The sequence below is a fragment of the Lathyrus oleraceus genome, chromosome 7, assembly GCF_024323335.1.
Source record: "Lathyrus oleraceus cultivar Zhongwan6 chromosome 7, CAAS_Psat_ZW6_1.0, whole genome shotgun sequence".
Taxonomy (NCBI): Eukaryota; Viridiplantae; Streptophyta; class Magnoliopsida; order Fabales; family Fabaceae; genus Lathyrus; species Lathyrus oleraceus.
The window spans coordinates 218902478-218925197 of record NC_066585.1 but is presented as its reverse complement, the minus strand read 5'-3'; the positions used below and the strand labels follow the sequence as shown (position 1 = coordinate 218925197).

General features: G+C 32.3%; 1 pseudogene; it reads left to right on the top strand.

The window, feature by feature from the left end:
- Positions 1-5620: 5620 nt before the first annotated feature.
- Positions 5621-7674, top strand: LOC127108217 (F-box/kelch-repeat protein At1g74510-like; annotated as a pseudogene).
- The last annotated feature ends 15046 nt before the right edge of the window (positions 7675-22720 follow it).

Sequence of the window (22720 nt, the reverse complement as noted above, 5' to 3'; positions counted from 1 at the left end):
TCGACCCCACTAATCCTTTTCGATTATCAAATACATGATCTCTCTTATAACACATAAACTTTAAGCTGATTAGACTTAACATTTATGAACTGGTAGTATAACTCCCATAGTAAATTTTCTATAATCCTACTCGCAACTTGACACTAATGACCCATGGCTATATCGTAAACCTACATGTTCTGATACCAACTATAATATCCACTAGTCATATATATGGAATAAAAACTAATGGTATTAATAATTGGTATTGGATACATTAATGCAAATATCTAGAAATTGACCAGATTAAAAAATTTACAACAAAACATATGCAAACTAATACACCAATGGTCAGACGAATTCCTTAAGATAGTAGAAGGACGCTCAATCAAGTCTTAAGTGCCAAGTACAAAGTCGTGAGTACAAACTAAAGACCTGTTTACTTCAAAATATTACAATAACATTGGGTGAGATACAAATCTAAGTGGGTTTATGATCTAAACCATTGAGTCACTCTCTACTCTTTTACCTAGTAAAGGCATACTTGAATATTTCATCGGGGTATCTCACACCCATCCCACACATAAGTATTAAAGTCATCAATAACTATTACAACATGTTTAGATTAGCTCTTAATATATAATAGAGTTAAAACATAAGACAAGTGAGGATACATGATTACAATTCTAGCAAGTGTACTAGTCTCGGCGAATTAATAAATTAACTTTATATACACACGAATTATGAATTTTAACAAGGTAACGGTAATGCGAATTAAAGTAAATAATAAAAAAGGGGTTTTCAATATTGATTTGGTACGAAATAAGAACGATAAACTTTACGAAATAAAATTCAATGATTAAAGGAGATTATATATTTATTTTGAATCCCCTACTTATACTTGTTGATGAACTGTGTATTAACGAAATTACTAATATGTTAAAGTCTCACAGTGTATTAACCAGGCCGTTGTAACCAATTACTTTGTATACAACTTACTAATTTATACAATACTTCCCTAATTCTTTAGGTCAATTCAAAGATAAACTAGGCATTCTACGTTTGTTAATTCAAAAGCCACAACTTATAATTACATATTTCTAGTTAATTACTAAGTCGAATATTTGCCCTAGATCGGATCGATAGACTTACTGTCAATAACTTCTTATTTCTTTTTCTTTTTCTTTATTTTTGACCAATTTCTTTAGTACCACAATCCCAAACTTAAACATTGCTAACTTCCAAGAGCAACCCCAAACTTATTCTTTTGCATCATACAAGAAAAATAAATCTTTCTACATAACTCTGAAAAGGATGAGAAGAATTAATCTTTCAAGTCAAATGACTATACGAGGCTATATTACCAAAATAATGGCTAAGGCTTAAAGTGGCTAGCAATGGATATAATCATATTAAAACAATGTCGTTTAAAAAGACTCAGAGTTTTCACAAACAACTGCTTCGGTATGTATTTATCAGACCAATAGACTAAGTAGAAACAATGTAAGTTATAGAAAATAACTAATGTATGGATACTCTCATAAGAAACAAAGTGAACAATAGAAATATTTGACTTAAACCTTACTAGCTGACGCATCCGGAGATTGAGTAAAAGTAGTTGGCTTTCCATTTCTTTATCAATTTTCAATCTACAAAGGAACTTCATTATTAATCTTTTTTGTTCATTATTTTTCTGGTGACTTTTTCTTTTATTTTTTTCGTGTTGGCACTAGTAAGGTAGCAAATTAAAAATTAAGGAAACAATAGGAGCAAATTGACTAATTAATTCAAATACAAGAGAAGTACACAAGGGAAGATCATTCTTGAGATCTAGATATTACTCTTCCTTGGATCATAGTACAAAAAGGGAAATAAAGTGAAATAAAAACTCAAAATGAAATGAATCTAAATAACATCGATTTATGAGTTGCCTCCAACTCAATGCTTTTTATGGTCTGTAGCTTGGCCATTTGCTTCTCTGTTAGGGTGGTATATATACATCCTTTTTCTTCTTCCTTTTGTTTGGTAGAAATCCCAGAAATTTGAGGTATTGACGATGTTGCTTCAATCTCCTCTTTAATTTGATAGTAGAGATCAAGACATAAATAGCATTCACTACTTTATCAATTTCTTCTTTTATATCTTCCTTGTTGCTAAAATAACTTTTAGGGTCATTCTTTTGTTGAATATTTTCTTATTGGGTATTTTTATATAGACAAATTGTTAACTTCGAAGTTTCATCCAAAACTTGATCATCATCACCTACCATTCTTTCTCTTTTTCCATATCTATTATCCAAGTTAAATTCTTATATTCTTGATTCAATTTTTTTATCTGATGGCATGCATTTTTCTTCCTTTTTAGTTTTATTTTTCAAGTTCTCCTTTATCAACTACTTCTCATTCATCTTTGACTTCCCTCTCAAAATCACCATTCCTAGAACTATCCAACTTATTCCCATAAAAACTTCCATTTGATCGAGCTGCCAATTATTTAGATAACCGCCCAATGTGATTTTTGATATTCTTCATGGATGTTTAAATGTTATTGTTTGATGCCTCAATGTCCTTGTTTAATTCTTCAGTGTTGTTTTTGAATGCTTCAATTTTTAAGTGTATTTCTTCCAAGATGCTTTTAGTTAACATGAATTTTTTCATAGTCTTTTCTAGAAGAGATGACTTCCTTGGTGGTAGATCTTAAGGAGCTTCTTGGTTAAAATTTTGAAATTGATTACTACTCCAATTGAGATTTGAATGATCATCCCTCCATGAATTATAGGTGTTGAAGTTAGGGTCTAATTCTTGGTAATTTCCTACATAATGTGCTTTTTCAACGTATGGTACACAATAGCCATTAATGTTACCTTCACCATATAAATCACACTATAATGCTCTTATTGGATTAACATTTGCTCGAACAAGAGTTGAGGTAGCAATTTGCTTTGACAAAGCTAGAAGTTGTGCTAATAAAGTAGCTTGAAAGTCAACTCCATCATACATGTCTTCCTTTACCTCACATATACAATTAGAAGAAAAATACCTCAGTAGCATACTCAATAGAATAGAATAAGAGTAGATAACTAAATAAAAATAAAAATAAAAAATAAAATTAACTAAAAAATAGAAAAAAAAATGGTAATAATGAAAAAAACAAAAAGCAAAAAAAATAGATAATTAAAAAAAATACAAAATTAAAATAAAATTCTAAATATTAATAATAACCCACTAAAAATAAAAACTAAAATAAACTAAAACAAAAATAAAGATAAAATAGTAAATAAATCGCAAAAATGAAAATTTAAAAATAGCAAACTGCACACAAATATTGGCTTGTTAAAATTATCAGCAATCCCTGACAAGGGTACCAAAAACTTGATGACAATTCTAGAAGGTGTACTAGTCTCATTAAAGTAATAAATTAAATTTGTCTCCACATGGATTGTGAATTTCAACAAGGTAACGGTAAAATAGTCACTTCTTCACACTTTGATGTTTTTATTTGAATTGAGATCAGGCGATTTGAATCAAAGTTTTCATGGTTTGAATCAAGAATCATGTGATTTGAATCAAAGCTGTCATGATTTGATTAAGGATCACGTGACTCGAATCACTAGCTAATTTTTTCTAAGATGGAGAACATGGTAACTTCCTTATTTCACCTAGCATTAGTTTAGGACTTAGGCCGACTAGAATAAATAAGGAAGTTACCATGTTCTCCATCTTAGAAAAAATTAGCTAGTGATTCGAGTCACGTGATCCTTAATCAAATCATGACAGCTTTGATTCAAATCACATGATTCTTGATTCAAACCATGAAAACTTTGATTCAAATCGCCTGATCTTAATTCAAATCAAACAACTAGAATTACATAGTTTTCTACTTGATTAGCATCAACAAGCCTTTGGTTCAAATCAAAACATCAAAAATCCAATTTTTGTTTTTTTCCCAATAGAGTTTCCAATTCTTATCCTACCATAATCTTATCAAATAATTCTTATCGTCTAGACATGTTCCTATCAACAAATAACACATGAAAACACATATTTTCTACAACATAACAAATTAAATGATCTTAAATTCTATCATGCAATTATCATATCATTCTCATAATCTAACCATATCCATTTTTGGATTCTATCATGCATATTCTTACAACCCTCGAGTTACCCAGATTACCACATGCATGTGAAAAGTTCATGGTTACTTCATGATCATAACCAATGGGAGGGGAAACCCACCTTGTTAATTGAAGATACATATGATATTCCCTTTTTTTTCTATCCATATACAAGACCATCTTCAAGCTCCTTATTGACCTTCCAAATTTTGTGACCCACTTGAAGCCAAGGACCTTGCTTCCATTCCTCTTGATCAATATGATGTGTCTTGAGATATTCCTTATCCTCTAATGATTATTGATTTCTACTTCAAATTGATATAAGGGATATAGGATGAAGATTGCATGCAAGTGAAGAGGACTTGCATACAAGCTCATCTCTCCATTTTAGTGGGAAATGAGGAAGAACTTATGATAGAAAATATGTTTTCTATTCTAAGTTATGCAATTTGTATGTCTTGCCTATAATGACCAACTTGCCCTTACTTACTAATGTGAAATCCCTTAAATACCCTTATATAATTTGAAATTTCATAATATCCTTTTTTGTCTATAAATCTTAAGCTTAATACTTAACATACATTAGTATTAATTAGGCGTAGAATTTTATTTATTTGTCATGAATTAACTGAAATGCCCTTTGTGATAAAATGACCAATTTTCCCTTAGTCTTCTAATTCTTATAAATTCATGATTTAGGATGAGATATTACATTATCGATATTGATTTTGTATACTTATGGATTCTACTAATTTAAGTAAATAAATATTTTTAGTTAAGAAATATGAAAAGAAAAAGTAAAAGACACTCCTCTTAAATAATTTCCTTAATTGTTATAAAAATATGAATTATTTATAGAAGTAAATACAATTTTTCATTGTTATAATTAGTTGTTTGTTTGAATATCAAAATATTAGATTTTTAAATCCCTTGTTCAAATGTAAACCACTAAAATTTTATTTTCCGCATATTTATTAAAGTTTGAGTAATCACTAGATCAATAGTGAAAAAACATTTTAAAAATTAATAAAAAAATACTTTTTGTGTTAAAAAAAGTAAAAGAAAGTCAAGAAAAATATTAATTGTATTAAATAAAATTAAAGTTGCGGTTATGGTGGAAAAAATAATTATAAAGAAACAAAGAAAGAAAAAACAAAATAAAAATTTAGAAAAGAGAAAAATCATTCAACGGTTACGTCACTGGTTTTATGTACTCAAGTGTAAACAAGGTGTCAATTCTCAAACAATGGTTACGTCACTAGTTTTAAGCCAGTGGTTTTAAGCTACAATAATCCATATGTGTATACTTTGTTATATCATTTTATTTCAAAGTTGTTGATTAATATCAATAATTTGTTTATATAAATAAATGTTGTTGACATGGATTGAACCTTAAATAAACAGTTTACACTCATTTAACTCAAATAGCACATACCAATTGAGTTATCCCACTCACCCATACTATTTTTTTATTTTTTATTTTTATGATGTATAGTAAAGTTATTATATGAATTTTTTATATTATTTTCTCTCCTATAAATAAACACAACGTTGCCACAAACACCACAAGCTCTTTAAAAAATGCCCAACACCCAGAGGTTCTCCACTCACACAAAATGAAGAAGTTCGTAGAGAAAGAAAGGTGAAAGAAAACTGAAAGTGTTTTAAATTCGTAATTTTTTTTATCTTTTTCTTATCTCTCACTAATTTTTTTTTACTTTCCCCCTATAATTTTAGGAAAAATTCAATGAAATAAAAAAAAGCATAGGAGATTCATAACCGTGAAAATTATGTGTTTTTCGTTTTTGATGTAGTGTTTTCGTTTATGAATTTATGTATGCATGTCGTCCAACGCTACTATAATTTTATGAGTGTGGGGAGAGAAAAATTAAAAATTATGAATAAATGATGAGGGTAATCAAGATAGTAATATAAAAAGGGATGGAAAGATCTGTAGAGAAAACACGGCAGAGGATCCAAATCTCATTATTTGATCGAACTTTGTTTATCTAATTTCTTTTAATTTTTTTTTCTTATTTGAACTTTTAGTATGGATTGCGTGTGAGTATTTAATTTAGAAAAATATTTACTTTTAGGGCATTGCAGCTCGTTTCTTATTGTTATTTTTATTTTGATTATTATTTTTGGATGAGCTAGTATTTCCAATTAGATTTTCATATCAACTTCTATGATCTATTGGCGAATGTGTGTGATTTGTATGCACAGTGATCCCTATATTTATTAAAAATATATAAAAGGGTAATAGTTTTAACTATATTTTGTTGATTCTCAGGGATATGTCGATAACGTCAAGTGAAGTTACAGATGATCTCGAGGAAAGGGGAAAATCGAAAAATATGGAAAATCATGCAGGTGTATCAAGTTTTCTTATTCGCCAGCTTGGTCGTGATATGTCAATCAATTGTCTTGTTCGATTGTCAAGGTCTGATTATGGCTCAGTTGTTGCGTTGAACCAAATTGTTTGATCACTCATTAAGACAGGAGAATTGTATAAACTGAGACGAAAAATGGGCATAGTTGAACATTGGGCTTACTTTTCTTGTGACATCTCTACATGGGAGGCCTTTGATCTAAATTGCAATCGATTGATGCAATTGCCTAGAATGACTTGCAATACATGTTTTATGCATTCAGACAAGGAGTCATTAGCTGTTGGTACCGAGCTTCTTGTTTTTGGAAGGGAAATAAATGGTCCTGCCATTTATAAATATAGTATCTTAACTAATTCATGGTTAAAGGGAGAGAAAATGAATACTTCTAGATGCTTGTTTGGATCTGCGAGTTTAGGAGAAATTGCAATATTAGTTGGTGGTTGTGATAAAGATGGAAAAATCATGAGCTCTTCTGAGCTTTATAACTCATATATTGGAACATGGGAGATTCTTCCAGACATGAACATAGCAAAAAAAATGTGTTATGTTGTGTCTATAGATGGAAAATTCTACGTCCTTGGTGGAATTGGAGTTGATAAAACAACACAGCTAGCATGTGGTGAAGAGTTTGATCTGAAGACAAGAGAATGGCGTATAATACCTAATATGTGCCCTCTGCGAAATGAAGGAGATGGTGTGAATGGTGAGGCGCCTCCTTTGATTGCAGTTGTAAAAAATGTATTATATATTGTTGATTATGCGCGACAAGAAGTAAAAAGATTTGTTAAGGATAAAAATTCATGGGTCACTATTGGAATCCTTCCTGAGAGAGCAACCTCATTAAATGGATGGGGAATGGCTTTTAGATCATATGAAGATAAGCTAGTTGTTATTGGAGGTTCTAGTTTTCATGGTGGAATGGTACAGAAGTTAATGCTTGGACAATAGATGATAATGAAGGTGCTCCTCATTGGAATTTGCTTGCCATATTTCAATCAGGGAGCTTCGTGTATAATTGTGTTGTCATGGGATGTTGAATTTCTTGTTGCAGAGTATCTAAATAAAATTAATAATCTTAAATTTTTAATTAGATGGATTTTGATATGTAGAATAACTATTTCCTTTCTTTATGGGGAAATTTTATATCATTTGAAAATCATCAATAAAATTTCAAGATTTTTTAAATTGCATTGAAGTTTTATTATTTTATTTTGTTCATTAGAATAAGTTTTTGTTTTTGAAACATTATATATGCATAGATGAATAATTTGAGATAATGTTACATATTAGGTTTTAATGTTTGCTTCCAATAATTTAATTGAAGCAATGTATAATCTTAATTAATCTTAATTTCATTTTATTTACTTTTGATTTACCATTTTATTATTTGTATTTATCAAAAACTAATATTTTATTTAGAATTCATAGAGAGATAGTGGTGATAATTTCTTATTTGTGTCTTTAATTTTTTTTCTTAATTGTACACACTCACAACTTAATTATACTATTATAAATATTCTAAATTAAGTTGACAAGACATATTTTAATTACTTATAATTGTTCAAATAAGTTTTTTTAAAAATTTTATGCCAAAATTAAGATATTATTATTTTAAGTTGTAGAAAGTCTATAAGGATATTATTTTATTCAAAATAGGAGAATAAAAAGTTTTCAAGTAGGATTAATTTATTTGTCCATATACTAACAAAATAAAAAATGTTAAAAACAAATAGAATTACCGCAATTAACCCATGTCTTTAAAATTTTAAATTAAATTATATATATCAATTAATTACTAATCTCCAAATAAATTTACAAATATTTGAATACTAGAATCTTATCGTGGTGTTGGATTTTTTAAAAAAAAATCCACATAGTACATGTTCTCATGCAAAGAACTGTGTAGAAAAAAGCATGAACATTATTATTTTTAGATCTCTACATAAAAAAATCATTGTGATTGAAACTTTATCAATTGTAATGATTAAGGGGTTTGATTTTTGAAATGTGTTTAGGTAGGTATCAGGTTCCTGATGTTAGTTTGAGGATGTTGTTTATGATCTCTAATCATATAGATTTCAGTGGGAGCCACACAAAATCTTGGGTGGGGTGGTTGAGTTTAATAATTTTGAGGGGGTAAGAGAGTCTTATTGGGTCTGACAATGATATGTCATTCAATAGTTTGATATGTCTGAAACATCAATAGTATGGTTATCTTTGTAGGGAAACATCACATGTAGAGAAAGTGGGAACTTGAATATATGATCCTCTTGGAACCGGGATCAAGGTAACTTGTTGGAAAAATAATATTCACAAAGGAATTTCGAGAAGAATACTTTGACGTGCATGAGAATATAGTGGTGCACAAAGTTGAATACTTTGACAAATCTTAAATGTTGGGTTGGTCCTTCTGTGATTCCTTTCAGCTTTGTTGACCAATATATTTTTTTTGCGCTCACTAGCAGTATTTTAGGGTGATTGACTTATGGTGGTGGGTTTTTTTCTTTGCATTCTGTAGTTGTTTTAATTTTTCAATTTTTGGTTTACCGCTGCTTTCTACTATATATATTTCCTCTGAGCTTAAGTATTACTTTTGTTCTTGTATCTCATTATTATTATTATTATTATTATTATTATTATTATTATTATTATTATTATTATTACTATTATTTATATATTTGATTATTTTCCATTAAAAATAGTTGTACTTGTCTACAAATCTATGTAAAATAAAATATTATTGTTGAACTTAAGAAATGTGAATATACAACCAAACTATTTGAAAAAGAAATTGTTAGCTAGTGGTTGTGATCATGATGGAAATACCGTGAGCTCTTCGAAGCTTTATAACTCAGATACATAAATAAAATAAATACTTCCAGACATTAATATAGGAAGAAAAATATTTCTAGTGTATTTATGGATGAAAAACATTATGTCCTTAGTGGGTTTGGAGTTGACAAAACAACATAGCTAACATGCAGTTAAGAGTTTGATCAGAGGAAATACTTTTTCTTCATCACTTCTGTCTTTTTATTTGAACTTTTTTTTATACGTGATATATCATACTTCTTGGTGGTAGTATACTTTTTGGGCTTCAAAATAGACTTTTTCTTCTCAATTGACCTCTTGAACCTTTTATGAGTCCTTTTAAAGGTCTCAACTTCTACAGCAGCAGGAATAACATCTTCAACATTGTTAATGACATTGACATTGACACTAGGACTTTCATTATTTTGATCTCCATAACTTACATAGTCTTCAGTCTCGACAGGACCTTAAGGGATGTCAGTGACATCATTCTCCACGTCAATTTGATCTTTAGCAACATTTAGAGCATCAACCTCCAAAATGTTTTATGTATTGTTATTAACATTAGTAGGGGCATTCTTACTATTTGTCACATCACCTTATCGATGACACCCACAATGTCACTGAAATCTTTACTCATATATTTTATATATTCCTTTCTTTCTTCAACTTCAACAATAACTTGGTTGTCTTATTCCTTACCTTCATTGCTTTCTTTAGCATCCTTAATAAATTCTTCAGACACGTTCTCATCAACATCATATTCAAACACTTTTGCATCAATTTGAGGAATGTCATCCTCATTGTTGCTAAAAATATTACAAACATCTTCGCCATCATACTGAATTGGATTCAGTCTCCTCATCCCTTGATTTTTCTTCTTCTATCACAACCTCAAACATATTTTTTTACATCACAAGCAAACATTCTTACAAATGGCATTCTGGCCAACTTCAACATTAGCTTCATTTAGGGGTTTATTTGGACGAGTACCTCCACTTAGGATTTTATCAATAATATTCTCACTAGGTGGATTGTCACATGTATTGAGGGTTTCTATAGTCTGAGTTATGTTATAGACTCTGCATGCCCAATATAGTTGGTTTTAACACTAGGTTATGTGACTACAGGAACATCCTTAGCGGTAGAAAATTTGAAGGTTCAGTAGATTTAGAGGTCTTAGCTTCATCTTTGTTAGAGAGAACAACTCTAAGAGGAACGACATCCAAAGGAACATCTAATGGTTGGCTTGTGACTTTTGCTTATGGATGAATGGACTCTTATATGATTTTGGGGTACTTTGTTGTAGGGACAATTTTTGAATCTTTGCAAGTAAAACCAGTCATTATTAGAGAAAATCGATTACTCAACTTTTTAAGTTTCTTCATTTTGAACTCCTTAAGCCCTTTGATGGGGGAAAGACCTCCAGAAAGACCATCAATTGATCCACCAATCACAATGCCTCCTTTAACATCATCTTAACCTTCTTCACCATTTTACTTTCTTTACTAGACGTGTTGGTTCCTCTTATTGTACCAACCATTTTTTGAGAAAAGTAAGGACGAAATTGAACAGCTTGGGAGAGAGAGAGAGAGAGGAGAGATAACATTTAAATCAAATTTCAAAATAAACTTGTTTTATTAAGCTATTAATAGATTTAATTCGCAAAGCAAGAGTCGCCACCACACTTTTATTACTTCTAGAGGAAAAGGGAAAAATTACGAACAAAACTAATAAAAAGAGAACAAGGGTCCATAGGTTAGTTATGCAAAGGGAAAATATTAGCACCCTAAACATCAATGGTATTCCATGGGAACCTCTTTGAAAATATGTATGTTTTGGTTTGAAAAAAAAAGTGTTGTGTGTTGAAAGATTGGAGGGATGGGAAAAGAAGCATTTTTATTATGATTTGGTGTTTGCCAAGACTTTTGAAGTCTCATGCCTACGTACCAACAAAGTGCAATGAAGGATCAAAACCTCGTAGTTCGTTGTAAAAATAACAAAAGGAGTTTTTTTTATTCATTTTTATGGAAAGAGACATTTTATCATTTTAAGGAGAATACTCAGCAACTCACCCACAAGTATGGGAACTTTGCATCATCATGAGAAGGGCTCCAACATGGATAAGGATCAACAAGTATGCCACTAGCTCCCACAGATGGAAAAGAATTATCATCAATACTATAGAGATAGGAGGATTATAACTCAACTATGGAAATGACTCATGTCTAATGCCTTTAGAAAATGTTTTAAAAGAGAAGCTGCACAAAGGGCACAAAATGGTTTGAATGAGTTATGCCTTTTTTAGTCCTTTTTTAAAAAATTGGTCTAAATATGCTTAAGATGGATTAACATTTATTAAGAAAAAGTTTTTGAAAATCACTTGACAAAAGTCAAGGTTTATTGAGAATGATATTCAAGTTATAAATCAAGAAGATTTTTAAAAAGAGGGAGAAGATTTGAAAATTAAAGAAGGGGGGAGAGAAGAAGCAGAGACTATCCTAAAGCAGTAAAGTAAAAGCTAAAGAAGAAAGATATAACCAAGAGATAGCAAGCTTTATGACATAAGTAAAGCAAGAATTTCTCTCCTTTGGATTAATCCTTAAGCAAGCAAAATAAGCAAATGGTATCCATGTGTCAGATGAGACCAAAGTAACCAAGCCAACTCTTCATAGAGAAGTCCAAAGTCAAGGGCATCAGATGGATTCCAAGGTCTTAGGTCACAAGTCAAAAAGCAAAGGTCAAGATCCTAATTCTAAGTCCATAACTCCACAAAGATGTCAAGGATAGTAACCACAAGTCCATGAATCAAGATAAACAAGTTCCTCTTTTTTTTTAGGTTTTCTTAGCAATGACATAAAGAATGGTCCAAATGGGCCAAGAACAAAATGACATAATCATAATTAATATGGTATGAAATGCTAAATATAAAGCATAAAGTAAATGACATAAAATAAAGGCATAAAGTAAATGACATTGAATAAAGGCATAAAGTAAATGACATTGAATAAAGGCATGAAGTAAATGACATTGAAATAAAAAGTTAATACAAGTGAAGATTTAGTGAAAGATGTTAGTAAAGATGAAAAGATGTTTTTGGTCACTTTTTGGAGAACACTCAACTATCCACTCACAAGCATGGAAATATGAACCTACACATCATTTATGAGAAGGGCTCCAACTTGGATAAGGATCAACAAGTATGCCACTAGCTCTCACAAATGGAAAATGAGAAATAATTTTCACACAATACTATGAGGAATAGGAGACTTACAATCTCACTTATAAAAATGTCATTGCCTTTGGGACAAATTTAGCACTATATTAAGCAATCGTAATTGGACTTATGTAGAAGTCACAACTATTTGAGGCCGGTTAGTAATAATATGTGTGTTAATACATGCTAGAGAAATGATATGTAAATCATCCTCTTAAAGTTATGCCACACAAGAAAAAAAAGGGATGATCAAGCACAAAGGCTAAACGGATGGTCCATTACTTCAATCCTTATTTCACGCCTCTTAGGACAAACTTATGCATCAATCCAAAGTACCTTAAATGATCAAGGATCACTTATAAGGTATATTTGAAAGGATGAAAGTTCATCAAGCACCAACCCACACATCATGAACAAGATGGACACAAATTCATCCAATTGATCAAAGGGAAAAGAAAGGGATGAAGAAGAAAGGGGATAATAGAGGTCACACCCAAATTGAATCACAAATTTGATTAAGTCATCATCAAAATCAATCATCCATTTTGGTGGATTAGGGTTTTCACCCCATCAACACCCAAGATCCATTGAGTTTGATGAGACTTGAAGTCAAAATCATCATGATCCAAGGCTAACAGAAATCCACAAGGTCAAACAAATTAAAAATGTCATTAAATGAAATAAAAATGCATTAAAGGTATTTTTAAATGATTTTTAAAATGGAAATAAAAAGGAAAATCCACAAAGTCCTTCAAAACACCAAATAAATGGCCAAGAAAATTATGGAAGGTTGAAAATAAAATGAGAAATATATATTAAAATTTTCATAATTTTAAAATGCAGAAAAGTATTTATAAACTAATTAAAACAAAGGAGAAAAGAGAAAAAAAAATTTATGAAAAATAGAAAATCAATGAAATAAAATATGGAAAAATAAAAATCAGATGAAGAAAAATAAAAGAGAACTTTAGAAATTATTTTGGGATTTTTTGGATAAAAAATGAAATTACTACGAATTTTTAAAGAAAAAGCAATTTAAAAAAATAAAAGAAAAAGAATTAAAATCAGAAAAAACCAGGAGCATTGGATCACGCCTCATCAATTGATCTGGAAGATCCAACACTCCGAAAACTCAGACCACCTGAGAAATACTTTGGTCGTCTTCTTCGGTGAGTTCTCACCGGAGTTTCATCGTTTGGTAACTTTAAGACACGAGACCACCACCATTGTGATCCTCTTCTCATCCCGAATTCAACCTTATGCCTCAAATTCATTTATGTGAACTAAGAAAAGGGAATTTCAAATAAGTTTCAGAAACAAGCAAGCCTTGAAAAATTAAATTAAATGATGAACATGATCAATCAATACCAGATAAGTTAGGGGAAAGCATCAGAGAGTGAATGACTACATTGTGATAACTTGTTTGAGTTTAAATGCTACTCAAAACTACCTTGTACAGATGGTGATCAGAAGCTGATGAAGCTCGATCTGGTTAGAACGCTTCAGAAGGTCTCAGAGCTTGGAAGTTGTTCCAAAAGTTTCATAGGACTCTGATGGAGCTAATAGAATAAAGAAAATGGATTGAGACAAGCTGAAACTCAAAACACGATAGTTGAATTTTCTAGAAAAACTTCAATTGTAGCAGGGTTTTTTTGGCTCTCCAAAGCTTGAAAATGAAGGCAATAGCTTTCTATGTTTATAGGCAATGTAATTGGGTCCAAATACGTCTGGAATTATGTTGAATTCATTGAAAACATATTTGATCCAAGTGTGTGAAAAGTAGGACTTAAAACTCCTCAAAACTCATCCAAATGATGTGTTTTAAGTGTCAATTAACTCCTGGAAGTTTGTTAAAACATGTTTAAGAACAAAACACTTGCTAATTTGGCTTGGAATTGAGTTTAGTCATGATCAAATTTCGGGCAATGGTGATTTCTTCTGTTTCAAGTCACCATGTTCAACTTAATGGGGCATCCTACTCAAGAGGATTTTTGATCCCATTATTATGTTTTAACATCATGGACAAGATTACAATGTGCCAAAAAAGGTTTCATTTGGATTTTTGAGCACAAAGTTATGGTGTGTTGAAGTTGGCATAAAATACTGGTTCCATAATTTAGAAAAATTTGAGTGCTTCATGGCTGAAAATGACCTATAATGTTCCAATGAATTCCATGGCCTTCTAAGCATAATTTGACTTTGGTCCTTGAAGAAAAATTATGGAGGGTATTTACCAATGGCATTGTACAAAAATAATAAGCCCCATATGTTAAAAAATGAAGAAGTTATGATCTTCGAAAGATGGCAAAAAGTCACTTGAAAATATGTCAAATTTCACTAAGTCCACAAATGACCTATAATGTCTCCAAACGTTTGATGATCCTCCAAGCATAATTGACTCTTTTAATGTAAAGATAAGTTGTAGGAGATGTTTAGAAGAGTCATATGAAAAAAAGGGCATTCAAAAATGTTGAGAATTGGAGGAGTTATGATCCTTGGAACCTTGACTTCAAAATGTTGACTTTTAGGTCAAACCACTTGGAACAAGCTTGTGCACTTGGACTTTCCTTGCATTTCAAAGCACGTGGGTGATCTTATGAACTCAAGATAAGGTTTCCTTAATGGCCTATTGATTAAATGGCGTAAATCTTAAAGTTACTTATTGAAGAATGCATGGAAATAAACACATGAACCTTTGACTTTTCTTGAGAAGTAAGCCACCAAACTTTGAGGTGATCTTAACTTGAGGAGCCCTACCTTGCACAATAAACTTAAGAGAAACAATACATATTTTTGATATTTTAATTAGTGGTTAGATAAATAATATACACAAAAGTAAAACATCAAGAGGTGTTTGGTGATCCCTGCAAGAAGCAAACCCAAAGATGAATAGGGGAAAGGCCAAAATATGACCTTGCTTGTATGTAAAAGATGTAAATGATATGTGGGATCTTAGGGTTAAAAATTAGGATATGGCAAAGGGTAGTGTCATAAAACATTGTCTACATGTGTTGTCCTATGATGAATATGAGAGATGAGTCTGAGAACAACACGGCTCGTGTTAGAGAATATGGTATGCCTGTGTTGTCCCTGGTGTGATGTATGGGTGAGGCGCTTTAGGACAGCATGGCACGTGCCAATTGGCATGGCCCAAACATGTTGGCCTCGAGCTTTGTGGTTAGGAGGAATTCCTTTTTGAATTTTCTTGATTTTTCCGCTTCAATTTAGTCAGACATTCCCTTATTACATGGAATTGGAATCATTGCATGTCCTCAAGTAACTTAGATCACGAACAAAAAATAAGGACAAGGTAATAAAGTATGGAAAGTTTATGGAAATGAAATGAATAGTACTCATACGTGAAATCAGTTCTGATTGGCTTTCGATCAAATCCCCATGTACTAGATAAACACGATAGGCATCGTAAGGACACGGACCATATAAACATAGACCAAACTTTTCCCTCATTAGATGCCACTCAGACTATGGTTTTGTTCCTAAATCATCACAAATCATACAAAGGTAATTAAGGGTTTATTTGTTATTTACAACATATGATTAAACTAGTTGCTTTATTTGCATATGATTCTACGCACAAATGTGTTTTTATTTATTTTTTTCTCCCTTTTTTGAGTTTGATGTTGGGGTTCAACCACCGTTAAATTGAGTAATCGGGTAAGGATTGTCTAACTTAATAGGTGCAGTTTGTAACACCCCCGTTTTTAAATTAAATTATTTTATTTGAGTTTAAATGCCTTATATTGTTTTATTTGAGTGTTAGACTGTTTTATTTGGTACTTTTGGGAATTATTGGATTTTTTTGTAGAATTATTCGATTTTTTATAATTAAAATTAATAGAGAAATAGAGGAATTTGAGACTTTAGGAGAAAAATATCATTTTAATACTCTTAGTCCAGTGAGGAGAGAATTATCATGATTTGAGGGGGAAGGAATTTAATTAATTAAAATAAATTTAGGGTTTTTAATTGTTTAAATAGAAAAATAGGGAGAGAAAGTGTTGGTACATGAAAAGTTGTCAGTAGAGTTGGGAAACTCTAGCAAAGCGATACTAGAGCCCCATAGCTTCAGATTCAAGATTTTTGTTGTAAATTTGAGGTAGGGGGAATTATTCATCTATAGGTGTATTATGCATAAAGGATAGAAAAAGATCATAACCTTCTTCCTTGTTATTTTTCCTTTCCTCCATTGATGAGGTTTTAGCCCTTGAGATGGTTGTACAAACATTTCTAGATCATATTGTTATGGTATTGTTATTATATTGTGTTAACTACTAAATTTAGTATGATCTGATATGTGAAATTATGGGTTATGTTGTTATTCTTTATGTGTTTTTGAGATGATTGACATAATGATAATTTTGTGATAAATCGATGTTAATATGATTAATTTGTGTAGTATGATGTGTTAAATGTTATGTAATTGATGTATGATGTTGAATTCATGGTGTGAAATACTTGGGCATGTTAGAATATGATTGAATATGGTTTGGAATGGTTAAAGGTTGAGTAAGATGAATTTAGAAGCGAGATTTTTTGGGAAAATTCCAGGTGACAGTCGATCGGTCCTCTGCTACAATCAATTGGTTCCCTACTTCGAGTGAAAAATGTTGTACAGAATGCTCAGTACAACCAATTGGTTCCCCCAGACAATCTATTGGTTCCCATTTTTTTCGCCATGACTTGAGTTTCATTCCTCCGATTGAGGTGTGGTTTGAAGCGTTTGGAAGCTGACGCGTAGTAATACCTCATAATAATAATGCTTTAGAGGTTAATTGTGTGTATGAGGATGTGAGCAAGAAGTCTAAATGCATAATTGAGTGGTGTGATTCAAACGTTTGTGGCTAGTTTATAACTTGGACAATAGTTTGATGACTTTGATGAATCATTGAGTTGAGTTTGTTATTGATGTACCTCAAAAAATGAGAACACGACGCTCGTGAAGCACAATCGCACACTCATGGGATGGACTTAACAGAGTCACCACCAAACTTTATTTATTCCCAAATAGGGAAATGGGAAATATCGATAAAACTAAAAAAAGAATGACTAACATTATGGTCGTCGCAACCAAATGAGGTTTCGGGAGTCGATTACGCAAGGGGAAGGTATTAGCACCCCTCATGTACGTTGTACTCAACGAGAACCATTTGTGCACATTAGTGTTAGCTTAGAAATGTGATGCTTTTTGAGTTATTAAAAGGGAAAAGAAGAGGACAAAAGGTTTACTTTTTATTAGGGTGCAAAAAAGAAAAGAAAAAATGTTTTTGGATTTTTTATCAATGTGTCTAACAAGATTTTAGAATCCTACTCCTACTCATCTCTGGGTGCGATAGAGAACTCAAGACTTACGTAGTTCTGGATAGAAAATGTTTCTTTGTTTGTTGATTTTAGCGAAAGATACTTTGTGTCAATCGATGAAAAAACGTTGTTTGCTACCTAAAACAAGTGGAGAAGGGAATGTTTGCATCACGACCAAATGGATTTACAAATCAACATTCTCAGGCAACGTCGCTAGCTTACTCACACGTTCAAGTGGACAAAACATTATTTTTGCATTGTCTCGAGACAAAATATCTTTCGTTTAATAAAAGGGTTTGAGGATCAACTGTGTGGCGTCTACAAAAGAGTTTAATTGGTTTGAAGTATTTTTGGATGATGAGAGAGTTCAGAAGGGTGAGAACTACATCTCATTTCCTCACACTCGGGAGCTCGTGGACTACACCCCATTCCTTTTTGATATTATTTGTGAAAGAGTTTTGATATTTTTAGATGTATTAAAGTTTTGATTGAGAAAACACACACGATGATAGTCGAGGTTCATCAAACATTATGGAATTGATTTGAGGATGATGCATGTTTGGATTGGCGGGAACTACATCTCGGATCCCAACTCTAAGGAGCTCGTGGAATACACCCCGTTCATTTCATCCAATTTATTGAAAAGTGTTAAATAGTGGTTAAGTGTTTTTGAGTTTCCATTGGGAAAATGGCTTGATGTTGGATCAAGCTTTTGATTAACGATTGCAAAATGGTTTGACCAAAATTGTTGAAGATGAAAAGGTTTAAGAAATTGGGAATGATAGAAATGGATCGGAAAGAAGGGTTTTAAATGGTTTGGTCTTTAAGAAAAATACTCGATGTTGGATCGAGCTTTTATTTTTGTTCTTTTTGAAAAAAAGGGTTGATTCTACTCCTGATTTAGAAATTACCTAAACAGTAAGCAAACAAAAATAAAGCGATAAAATTATTACATGTCATGGGAGTGAGGGTACATTTTCTCGAATGAGGGTATGAGATAATGAAATGATTAAAGCAAAACCCAATCAAGCAAATGCAAAAAAATAAGTGTACATGAACAAGAAGGGTCTCATTGTAAGAAGGCCCAAGAGTAATCCAAAAGATAAGAGATAGTGACACACACGTCATGCACACAACACACATTCATCTTAATTAAATCAAAAGAATTAAAACAAAAAAGAAACATGCACGAATCAAGATCATGATGCAAGGATATAAATGAATGTCACATAACGCAAAGACGTCCAAAGCTATCGAAAGTAGAGTTTGTAGCGGTGTATTCGTCACTTTATGATTTATTGATTAAACCAAAAGCAAAGCATACAAAGAAATCGAGTCGCCACCGCACTTTTATTTATCCAAAGGAATGGCTAAAAAGCGAACAAAAGCCTAAGAAGTTTTACACATAGAAAACCAATGAAAAGATCAGAGATCGGGGTAAGGGGTAAATTACGCAATGGGAAGGTGTTAGGCACCCAAAACGTCCTAGGTACTCCTAGGGAGCCCTTTTCACACTTGTTGAATGAAATGTTATTTGTTTATGAAATATTTATTGTGCAAACATGAATGGGAGGGATGAGAAAAGAATATACAAATTATTATTTTTGTGTTTGAACGGATGAACCCGTTGCCTACGTACCTTTCCATGAAAGGTAAAGGATCAAAACGCCGTAGTTCGGCTAAAAGATTTCCAAAAGTAAGTGAATTCATTTTAAAACACAAGCCCTAAGGTTTTTCATTATCAATGGGAGAAAATTCAACCTGAATCAACAATCCACCATGCGAGGACGGCTTCAACATACTAGTGAGGGGTTAACCCTATAATAAGTATGGAAGACTTACAATCAACTCACTAAGGATACGGTAAGATTTACATCAACCACTGTGATAATTGAAACCTATGGCTAATGTATGAAAAAACTTATCAAGAATGGACAAAGCCACAAAACAATTGAATGGGTGAAGTTAATTGATTATGAGTATTCGCAAAATATGGTCAAAGTATGATTAGGATTCAATTCAAAAAGAAGTATTATCAAAAGTGAAGTTTGAAAATCAAGGACTTAAGGTCCAGGTTTCTAATTTGAAAAGACATGAAGATGTTTGCACAATATTTATTTCAAGTTTTGAAAGTCAACATGTGGAAAGGGATTTAGAACAAAAAGGGTGAGAGTGAAGGAGTGTAAAACTTCTTAGATGTTCACCTCTTGAGATCATATGTAGATGATCCAAGTGGTTCCTTTGGAATAGGCAATGAGCAATAACAAATAAACAAAGCAAATGGATACCGGATGCCAATCAATGGACTTACACCAATCTCACAAACAAAAGGTGGATACCGGATACCAATCAATGGATTTACACCAATCTCCTAAAACAAACATGGATACCGGATGCCAATCACTGGACTTATACCAATCTCCAAAGAACAGAATAAACAAGGATACCAGATGCCAATATATGGACTTATTCCAATCTCCTAAACAAAGAAACAAAAGGTGGATACCGGATGCCAATCACTGGACTTATACCAATCTCCAAAGAATGATCATGGGAAAACAAATGCCAATAACATGGACTTACAATTGAATCCTCACATACAAAAAGCAAACAAGAGCAAGAAGCAAAAGGAAACAAGTTGCCAATAAATGATCTTACACTCGACTCCTAGGAAATAGGATGCCAACAAATGGTCTTAGTCCCAACTCCTTCCAAATCATAGGAAACAATGGCCAACATCTGGACTTACAATTGATTCCTCAATGGACAAACAAAGATGTCACAAAGATATGAATAATGATGGTCATGAAATAATGAACAATTAATGATGATAAATGCACAAAGGCACACATAGGCAAGCATGCACAGATGGATTAAGCAATCAATGATTCAGTTAGCACACACTATACACAAGCAATTAGGCTCAAACAAGGTTAGGCATTAAGGCCAACTGGAATGGGGTATGTTGTGCTCTTAACCCTAACATTGAGAGTTTGGGTAAAGCAGATGAAATGGAGATGAGGGGTGTGCCTCATTGCTCTTATCCCTGGTCAGGGAGAGCTTCAAATAATAGAATATGTGGGAGTTCAGAAAGTTGGAACTCTCTCCACAAGTGAATGACTCTATAGATCTTGGGTTAATATCCACAATGCATCAACATGTTATGTGAGCAAAGGGATGACACACTGACTAGCAGGAGATGGATTACACATCTCTTTTATCTGCCAATTGCCTTATCAAAGGACTTTTCCTGCTTGGCACAAAGAGTAAACAATCACAAGCATTGCCTCTTAAGGAGGACTTCAGATAGGTGCCTACCAAGTAACAGTAGGTCTTCCAGACTACATGAAGAAGAGAAATTATACCTAAGTGGTTAAGCAACCAAGCAAAAGCAAGTTCAAAATGAACTTAAGCAACTAATGTACCTGTGGAAACATCAAACAAATCAGTTAAACTGTACAGACAATCAGACAACATTAATATCAACAGTCAAACCCAATAAGCAAAGGCATAAGCCACAAGTCAAACTCAAATGAGTTAACAACCCTACAAAACACATAATGTTAGTAGTCAAAGGTAAACATCAAATGCTCAAGTGATGGAGCATCAACAACTACGGAACTTGGATGTTCAACCTGAAACCAAAGCTCAAAGATAAGCAACCAACCACTAGGTCAAAGCCTAGGGTCAAAGATGGAGAAAAAATTTAAAACAGAAGCTGAAAATTAACATGAATCAACTTCAAACACATCTTAAGACAATCCAAAAGGTCTCACATCAATATCATATACCAAAAGTATTTCATGATCAATTGAAGTTCAAGGCAATTTCAAAGTCCAAATGTGACCAACCAGAATGAAAAATCTCAATTAAATCAGAAATCAATCAAATAATTCCAAGAAAATTCATGCTTATTCACAATATCCATAATATGCATCACACAAAAAATCAGAGCATTTGGAGATCAATAGGCAAGGCAAACACATCACATAAGATGAACAAGCAAAGGTGTGACACAAATTGTCACACCTACATTCACATGATCACAAAACAGAAACCACAAATGGTAAAAATACCAAATCAACACCAAAATGTCAAGCCAAGAGTCTAGTTTCATCATGCAAATTTTCAGATTCATTGGATAAAAGCTCAGCATTTCACAAAAGATATGGCAAGGCAAGGTCAAGATATGATACATGTTCACAAACCCTAGCACAAATTATTTTCCAGCCATGCACAATTTATGTAAAAATGATCAAAAAATAATAGACAGGAAATGCAACATGATGCAAAAAACCACATATTTTTTGGAGCAATTTTCAATTAGATATGGATTTTTAAAGATGGAAAAAAATAAAAAAATGATATGAGAAGCATGTATGAACATATGGAGGGAAATAGAAATAATATGAAGCATTTTGAAAATAATTGCATGGCCAGGAATCGAAGTGAGGAATTATTTGAATAGTGGCGCCAGCTGAATGAAACGCGTCGTTTCATTAATCATATGTGGCAAGGTCAAAGCCACATGGCAAAGTCAGACAAACACGGACCAAACAAACTGCTAGCATGGCATTACGTGGACCTATCATGTTAAAAACCTAGGCTATCACATACAGACGCTGGAAATGAAATCCGCAGGAAAACATGATGAACACGCAGCAAAATTCGCAGCAAGGCTTATGCGTTTCATAGGAAAATTCGCAGGTAATATGCAGCCATGAAGAACACATGAAGATCTTCATCAACCAATTTCCAGAAAAATTAAAAGTGTCCAGAAATTAACATTGAGCATATCAACATGTAGATCTTCCATCACACAACACGAATCCATAATCAAATCAACAAGAAACACTAAAACATGCACGGATCGAAGTGAAGAAG